Raw genomic sequence first — 9,713 nt, 5'->3', positions numbered from 1 at the left:
AGGATGGCCCGAGCCTTCAACAAAAAGGTCAAGGCCAGCCCTATCAAAGAGGGGGACATGGTGCTGAAACAGATCCGTGTGACGCACACCGACCCTAGGGGCAAGTTTAAGCCTAACTGGGAAGGGCCATTCTTCGTGAAGAAGATACTAAGCAAAGGAGCGGTGAAGTTAACTACTATGGACGGCATGGAATTCTCCGAACCTACCAACCTGGATAGGCTTAAGAAATACTTTTCGTAAAAAAAAAAGAAAGAAAAATTCCCGATAGGTTGAAAACCCGTAAAGGGCGGCCTATGCAACAATAAGGGACATCCCAGTGGGTGAAAACCCGAAAGGGCACTCATTTGAAAATTCCGGGATAGTAAAAGGAGAGGAGAAAAATCGCCGGGATCCGAAAATCGAAAGGCGGGTCCTGGTAACAGTAGTTATAACTTGAGCAATTACAAAAACAATGTATAAGAGGCTAAGTATTTCTGTTGTTTGTAAATAAATAAAGGTATGAATATATTTGACGAGAATGATTGGAATCATCATAATCTACTAAATGCATGGTAATATGAATCATGAGTTATACATTTCCTACCTTACTTTTCACAATAAAAAGCCTACATGCTATCCACCCCGCTCCCTATACATCAGATATACATCAGGGTAATCCTAATAAAAAACTACTACAAAGCCATAAAGCCTAATAAGGAGGGATATCCCAGTAGTCCTCAAAATCCCTCAAGCGTGACGCCCGCTCTGCAGATAAGGCCTCCTCGGTAACTCGGAGTCTCTCCTCGGCGACTCGTGCTCTCTCCTCGACAGCAAGGCGACCCTCAGTCTCCCTCCGCATCACCTTCGACCAGTGGTCGTTCCGCTCTTGGTACACCTGGCCAACCCTGGCATCGGCCTCCCGCACCGACTCACTCCGTCTCCGCTCATGGGCGTGAAGATCGCTCTAACAAAGGAACAAAAAAAAGAAGAAAAACAGATGTGAAAAAAAAGAAAAGAAGCAGCATAAGCAAGAACAGAAATCATACATACATGCATGCATTCCACTACACTAAAATAAGGCAAGGATACATACCAGGTGGTCGGCACAGCGCAAGCTGAGGCGGTCTCTGAGGTAACCGGACAGCCCCACGTAGTCAGTACAAGTCTCTCTCGTAGTCTGAGAAGCGTCGGAAGGGTTAAATGGTACCCTCGATGTGAAGACGGGAGGAGCCATCTCGACACCCGCATAGGCTACCCCGGACTCATCATAACAAAGGGTCGCGAAATCTCTCCCGTAGTCCGGAACGGGCACACCCAAAGAGGATCTCTCCGGTCGGGCAGCGCTGGAGGACTCGCCGACATAGTAGGGGGGCTCGCTCGCAGATGTCTGAGCCCGAGCGCCATCGAAGAAGTCTGACAAATGAGCACTCCTTCAGGACCCCTCCTGCAAATGAAAACACAATAAATACCGCTAGCTATCTCGTGAATAAAGGTAAATAGGCTGAACCACTCACCGGGACCTCCTCCTGACCGAAGACTACCGCGACAGCCTCCCACGAAAACACATCTGCCACGGGATCCACATCCATCGCCACCGCTGGGGCATCCCTCGCGCTCAACAAAGTCGATAGGTAAAGATCACGGCCCCCGGCGTGAACCCACACCTCTCTACCCACGAACCGACGGGTCAAGTCCTGACGGATAACCGACAAGGGCATGGTCCGCACCGCGAACATGGAAATGGGGATCTCGCCCGGGGACCAGTGCGACGCTCTAATCCCGGTGATGCCCCGGTCGCCTAAGTACCAGGCCTGCACGCAAGGGCCGGTGAGCACGCACTGCTGCTCCTGGATCAAAGTCACGTACGCATAGTCGGGACCGAAGTCAAGGTCGTCCCATCTAAACTTGATCTAAAAACACAAAGAAAAAGTCAGATCCAATCAAACAAGAATCTAGCACGACTAGAAGATATCTACCTGTCCCAAGGTCCGCGAGTCAATCCAGTCTAGGAGCCGCGCCACCGTCCGTCTCTTCTCTGCGCCTAAATCGAACTCTCTCCACCGAGTCATGAGAGGGAGCCTCGGTACCCGTGACCGATGCCGAGACTGGCTAGGAAGAATCCGCCTCTCATACGCCCAAACCTGGTTGTAAAAAAACAAAGGTTACGAACGGAAAACATGAAGAAGATAGAAAGGACGAGTCCAGGGTGCACACATACCAGAAGAGCGAAAGTGTAACCACCGAAGTCCTTGCACTTCCGGCAAGTCAAATCCAAAAACTTATATAGGAAGGCTAGGCCCGCCCCCGCCCAATCATAAGACGCCGCCACATCCAAATCGCTAAAAGCCTGAATAAGACCAGCATGTACCTTCCCGCTCTTGGTGCGGAAAATCGTCTCACTCAAAGTGTACACTAGGAAGCTACGGACAGCCAAGTCAGCGTCATCCGTCTCACAAAAATCTCTGCGACTCAAGAGGCTCGCGGTAGAAATGAACTTCGCTGGAGAGGATTTGGCACCTGGGTAAACTCCTGGCCCAATCAAAGCGGCTAGCCTAGCGCGGTCGACCCGCGGACGTATCATGTCAAAGCAGAAGGGAACTGGAGTGCTACTCCCCCGCAGCCCTGTCAGCAAAGAAAAATCTCGGGGCGAGATGGTCATCTCCCCAAAAGAAAGGTGGAAGGTATGGGTCGAGTCAACCCACCTCTCGCATAGGGCCCGCAGGCCAAAGCGATCGCACACCCCATTGGTGCGGGGCAGCGCTGAAATAAAGGGCTCAAAGCCCAACTCACCCACACGGGCTCTCGCCGCGGCGCCTAACATAGAGTACCACACGTGGATCTCGACCGTGGTCCCGAAAATCTCGAGGAACTAGAAAGAACAATACAGGAAAGTTTAAATATGGTTCCTAAGCTTGCATTTGATGAAAACACGTTAAGACTAGTTATTCTTTCGGTCAGAATCTAACCTAGAGACGTCTGGTTAATTTGGACCAATTTTCTGTAAAATCTCTCCTTAGGGTCATTTATGTAGGATTTAGTTAATTCTTTATTCTTTAATCCACTCTCGTCCGCATTGACAATGAGCATTAGTTAAGTTTTCATTATTCACGTTTTTTTTACTATTCACGTGCACTATTCACGTGCATTAGTTAAGTTTTCACTATTCACGTTTTTACTATTCACGCGCATTAGTTAAGTTTTCACTATTCACGTGCACTATTCACATTTTTACTATTCACGTGCATTAGTTAAGTTTTCACTATTCACTATTCACGTGCACTATCCACGTTTTTACTATTCACGTGCATTATTCACGTTTTCACTATTCACGTGCACTATTCACGTTTTTACTATTCACGTGCACTATTCACGTTTTTACTATTCACGTTGTTTTTACTGTTAGCATGCATAAGTTCGTAGTTTTACTATTCACATGCATATAGCGCGCATTCTTACACAAAAATAAACAAGTGTTACTTGTAAGTAAAGAAATTCACGTTTTCTAGGTAAAGTCCTCTAAGGCAATCTAAAGGTTAGCATGCAAATCATGTTCGGATAGGGATACTAAAGCCTAGAATTTGAATCAAATAACGAAAAAGTGAGAAAGTACTTACCTCATTGCAGTGTGTCCGGCTCAGATGCGTCGTAGGATCGTGGAAAGGGTCCACTCTAGTAAGGTTCACGTAAACCTCCTCCATGCCTCTCGTGCCATCGCATTCATCCAAATCCATCCCGAGAATAATCCAAATCAAAATCTAGAGAGAGAAAGAAGAGAGAGAAGGTGTGGGGTTGAAATGAAACCCCACCACCTTATATAGGAAAGAGGAATGACATTCCTGTAAATAGCGAAAAAAGTACGATGTGACATAAAGGTAAAAAGTAAATAATTAATTACTAGGTGCACAGACCTCCGATGTGCAGTCCGTTTCAGCCTGCGCTTCTCCCAGACTGTGGCCAATACTGCCAAGATAAGAACTCCTGATGACAGCCAATTTTTACAGAACAGTGGCACCAGTCAAAATACAGACGACAGTCAACAGAAAAATAATTGACAATGTGAATCATTTCGAACCAAAAAGACATTCCTACCAAACCATTCGAACCTCCAGGACACTAGCTCCAGTGAGAAAATACAGACAACAGTGTTTTAAAAGAATTCAGAATCGTTAGAAAGAACTTTTTTGCCCTTGAGCCACCTTACCTACGGTTCACGACCGAGGTAGCTTTTTAGCCATCTTACCTACGGTTCACGACCGAGGTAGCTTTTTAGCCATCTTACCTATGGTTCACGACCGAGGTAGCTTTTTAGCCATCTTACCTACGGTTCACGACCGAGGTAGCTTTTCAGCCATCTTACCTACGGTTCACGACCGAGGTAACTTTTTAGCCATCTTACCTACGGTTCACGACCGAGGTATCTTTTTAGCCATCTTATCTACGGTTCACGACCGAGGTAGCTATTCAGCCATCTTACCTACGGTTCATGACCGAGGTAGCTTTTTAGCCATCTTACCTACGGTTCACGACCGAGGTAGCTTTTTAGCCATCTTACCTACGGTTCACGACCGAGGTAGCTTTTTAGCCATCTTACCTACGGTCCACGACCGAGGTTGCTTTCGAGCCAATTTTACCCACAGTCAACGTACGCTAGGGTCTGTAAGAAGAACATCCGCCGGCAGCCGATTCAGAGGCAAGGACGGAAAGAATCGAGAACGACGCCCGAACGCGCAGCGTGAAGGTCAGGTATTCTTCCTCCTACTCTTTACGTGTCTTTTACTTTTATATGTTTTACATTGCATGTGTTGCGTTAGCAAAAAACGTTTTCAAAACACACACATCACTGTCAAAATAGGAAAGTAGGGGCAACTGTAGACACCGAGTCGGAGGACCTGTGACCAAAACCTGTAAACAAGACGGTTGAAACGGTTGATTCCGGAAGTTTTAAAAATAAAAAAAAATATATATATAATAAGGAAGGAGAAGTTACAGTGGGTCGCGGTCGTCGATTGGACGGCTCGCGAGTGCTCAGCGGCGCGGTGCGAGCGCCTAGCGGCAGCCGACGCGCGTCCAACGACAGTCGGACGCCTGCCCGACAGTACGGAGCGCGCGCTCGACGTCCGACTGCAAATGGCGCGCGCTCGACGTCCGTTGGACGCACGAGCCCGACGGTGCGGAACGCGCGCTCGATGGCCCCGGGGCGTGTGCGCCCGACAGCGCGAGACGCGCCCCGGTAGGCGTCGGGCGAACGCCCAACGATCGTTGGGCGAACGCCCAACGTCGGTTGGGCACGCGCCCAACGATGGTTGGGCGCTCACCCAACAATGTTGGGCGGCCGCCCAACTATTGTTGGGCGATCGCCCAACAATGTTGGGCGATAGCCCAACAGAGCTTGGGCGGCCGCCCAACCCTTTTGGGCGACGCCCGATCTTGCTCGGGCGTCGCCCATTTCTTCCGGGGATCCAATGCCTATAAAAAGGCACGGATCCCCATGCATTTAGAAAGGTGGATTCTTTGGAGCTTTCTCACTCTAAACATTTTTAGAGAGAGAGAGTCAATTTTTTGGAGAAAATATTTTTTTTCCCAAAGTTAAATTTTTACTAAAAAACACAAAAAACCGGAAAATCACGACTCGTGGAATCAATCGGCTTCGACTGTCAGATACCGAACTTGAGGTATTATCCGAGGACTAGACTCGTTTTATTTTATTTAATTTATTTCTTTTCCTTTATTTATTTTTATGTTATAATTTTATTTATTTTGTCATTTATTTATTTATCACGTTTTATTTAATTTTTCGTATTTATTTAATTCTCGTCTCTTGTTAGATAAACGTTCAGTTTTGTTTTGAAGTAAAAAACCTCATTTTGATATCCCAATACGAACCGTGATCCGATTAAAAGGTAGTTCGGGTATTGAAAACGTTGTAATTATAAGTTTTAACTAAAGAAATTTTCAAATAATGTTTTAAAATAAAAACGTCGTTTTAGGAACTTCCGTTATTGACTATGATCCATTTTTGGTAGTTCGGAAATCCAAAACGATTGAATTAGACTTAATTTAAAGCTTTTGAATAAATCTGGAAATAATTGGAGTGCTGCTGTAATTTTCCGTTTTCTGTCACTAAAGGCTGTTTACCGACGGAAGTTCCGTCGGTAAAGCTGCTGAAATGTAAAAAATGCTGTTTTGGTCCCTCTTTCTCAACTTTTAAGCTTTCAATCCTTTGTACATATATGTATATTTATGTAATAAATATTTTCAAATTATTTTTGGATAATTGGTGCATATAGTTATTTAGAATATTTATATATAATTTTTTAATTTAATCTAATATAAGTATATGTATATATATATTTTCTTTTTTATTCATTTAAGTGATAATGGGTTTTATTTTAGAATGTTATTTACTTGGGTGTTTTGAAAGTAATTAATTTGTAGATATTTTGTGGATAAATGGGTATTATTTTGATATTTAAACTACATTATGTATGTATATATATAGTTTTGGACTATTTGGGCTATATTAATTATTATTAGATAAAACTATTTTGGGGACAAATAATATTTTCTTATTTAGAGGTTTTATTTATTATTTTCACATATTTAAAGTAAACATGTATTATACTTAGTATTTTCATTATTATTCCTTATATACGTATTATATAGTATCTTTTCGCTTATCCTTATTTCATGTTTCCTTTTTTGGCTAAAATGTATATATATACCTATATTATTTTCTTTATTCTTTGGACATTTATGGGTCCATGTTTCAAATGGGCTTTATTTGGGAGTGAATTTTGATTTAATATGTTTATTGTTGTAATTATGACAAGTAAAGAGTCCATTGAATGAAAAGGGGAAAATAAATCACAAAAAGAGTTTTCAATTTAATTATTTAAACTAATGGATTTTTAGAGGTTCCTAATGTAAATAAATAGTGTTTTCTTGACATTTCAAATCGTTTCTTAAAACACCACGTTTTAAAACCTTAGTCCGTTCCCACGATGGATTAAGCGAACCTTGTAATTAAAATCGTTTTCATTGTGAATAATAGAGTTTTTGAATCGTTTTCTTAAATGATTTATATAAAATAAATTGACTTGTATGCTTAACCATGTTTTCTTATTAAAGGTTTTTACCTTAACGTTTTCAAACACTCGAGTCGTTCCAACGACGATTCGGGTGAACTTCATCAAACGGGGTTTTAAAAACGCACCTAAATCATTCCAACGGCGATTAAGGTGCGAATCATGTAAATAAACTCGTTTTGGGGAATGAGTTAGTATAGAATTAACATGTAACACGAAATGTAAATCACGTGGTAAATAAATCACTTCTTCCTTCCTCCCCTCTCTTTTATATGTATATTGAACTGATGTAAATGGGTGATTCTTTACTAAAGTGGCTTTTCAATAATATATGCTCAAAACGGTTTCCAAAATGAGAAAGAAAAGGTTTCAAATGAATTTTAAACTTAAAGAAGTATACGATTAGTCCGTTATCGCCTAACATGCTGAGTAGGAGGCCGGTGGTTCATAACCGGGCGATGTCGGGGTGCCTAGTAGCCTTTCTCCGGAAAGGAGCTAGCCTTCTCGGCTCGTACCTAAGTTTTCCGAACCCACACCGGTCTCCCGCAAGGGATCGATGTTCATTTTTCCATTCGTGGGTGGCGACTCTTCCATATCTCCGAGCTCCGGTCCTGCCGAGCAGCTTGATTCCACGATTGGTTGCTTTCGGCGCCAATCACCGCTTACGTCGCCATGAGGTGTCCACCTCCCGGTCCGCCCGGGAGATTAGGCCGCGGCATCTCGTCTAACAACACCTTAAAACCCTAATAGAAACCACAACAACCTATAAATGGATGGTTTATGGAGATCTTTTTAGATATCCTCAAAATCATTATTTCTATTATTTTTTCACTATTCTAAGAGTGATACTAACTTAAACACCATAGAACTTACGTCGGGCTACCAACATCTCCATATGTTCCAGCAATACACTTGGAAGACAAATGTCATGTGAGATCTCAATTATTAGAGGAATTACTCAATTTATTACTGGTGGTAACCAGTAAGTTCGCGTATATTTTTATGCAAAAATGAATTTGTACACCAAAGATGATTTGGTCCAAAATCTGAATATTATGTATGTAATTTATCCTAAGAACAACTTCATCTCGAAATATTTTTAGTTACACTGGTATAATTTCAATCTCACTTTTAAATATATTGCTCTTTCAATCGCAATATCACTTTTAATTTGTGAGACTAAATTAATATTTTAATATAAATATTTATTATTTATATTAAATTTAGTTTATAATATTAAAAACAATAAATTATTTTTTAGCAATTTCTCTTCTTTTTAAAATAAATAACTTCTTTCTCCAATTACAAACATGATGGATGGTAACATAAATATTTCTCTCTTCATATAGATATTAGCGATTCCCTTACAATTGAATAGGTAAGGAAATAGAATAGACCAATACCTAACTTCACAAACCTTTAAACCAACTTTAGAAATTGACTAATTATTTAGCAGATAAGATATCAAAATATGTCTCACGTTTTTTGGAGTATCAATTTAGGCTTTAGTACAAAATAACATAAATATAGGTTTAATATTTATAAAATAGTATTGATTTACGTCTCGATAATGAAACATGACACTTCTTTCATATTACTATATTAAGTTTTGATTTCTCTCTCCACGTACAGTTGACAGAATTTAACGGAGTAATATAAATGACGTGTCATATTCCGTTATCCAAATCTAAATTGATAATTTTATTATAAACGTTAAATCTATATTGATGTTATTTATACTCTAAAACCTTAGACCTGTTTTGTACTGTATGACATTATTTGGGTAAATTACACCCATGGCCACTGAACTTTACTTATTTTCACATTATGGCCACTGAACTTCATTTCTTCCCAGTATGACCACTAAACTTTACACTTTTTAACACCGGTGGCCACTTAACGCCTCAAAACTACCATTGACGGCTAAAAATAAAAAATCCAAAGCGTTAATGATATTCTAAGGAACTTTAATTCTTGAAAATTTTCGTTTTGAGGTCATTTATGTGTTGTTTGGTTAGGAGAGAGGAAGTGAATTTTTAGAGAGAGAAAGCTCCAAAAAATGTGATTTTTGAAAATAAAAAATGTGGTTTCATGGTAAATGTCGTTCTGAACAACTTTAATTCTTGAATATTTTCATTTTGAGGCCGTTAACGGTCGTTAAATGTCATTTTGAGAAGTTGGTTAAAATTGAGTGGCCACCGGTGTTAAAAAGTATAAAGTTGAGTGGTCATACCGGGAAGAAATGAAATTGAGTGGCCATAATGCGAAAATGGATAAAGTTCAGTGGCCATGGGTGTAATTTACCCGACATTATTTGATACTTTTTTTTTTTTTCTTCTTTCTAAAATTGAGCCTAACAATAGTTAACATGGCCACATCATTATTTTCTAGAAAAGGAAGCAAATGAGTTTTTGTGTAATTCCAGATTTGCCACATTGAAAGGTATCTTTTTCTTGTTGACAAATTTGCCCTCCCTTTATTTTAACTTTTCAAAGATTCCCATTTTGAAAGAAAAAGTTGGGATCATGCTTAGGATATTTTTCGGAATTCACAAATAAAATAAAAAATTTGAGATGCTAAAAGAAATTTAAATTACACTCTAAGTACCTCAACTTTATGTGAATATTCAATTTCAAACTTTACATAAAA

Source organism: Euphorbia lathyris, chromosome 1 (genome assembly GCF_963576675.1).
Source record: "Euphorbia lathyris chromosome 1, ddEupLath1.1, whole genome shotgun sequence".
NCBI lineage: Eukaryota > Viridiplantae > Streptophyta > Magnoliopsida > Malpighiales > Euphorbiaceae > Euphorbia > Euphorbia lathyris.
Note: the sequence above shows the minus strand (reverse complement) of the source record.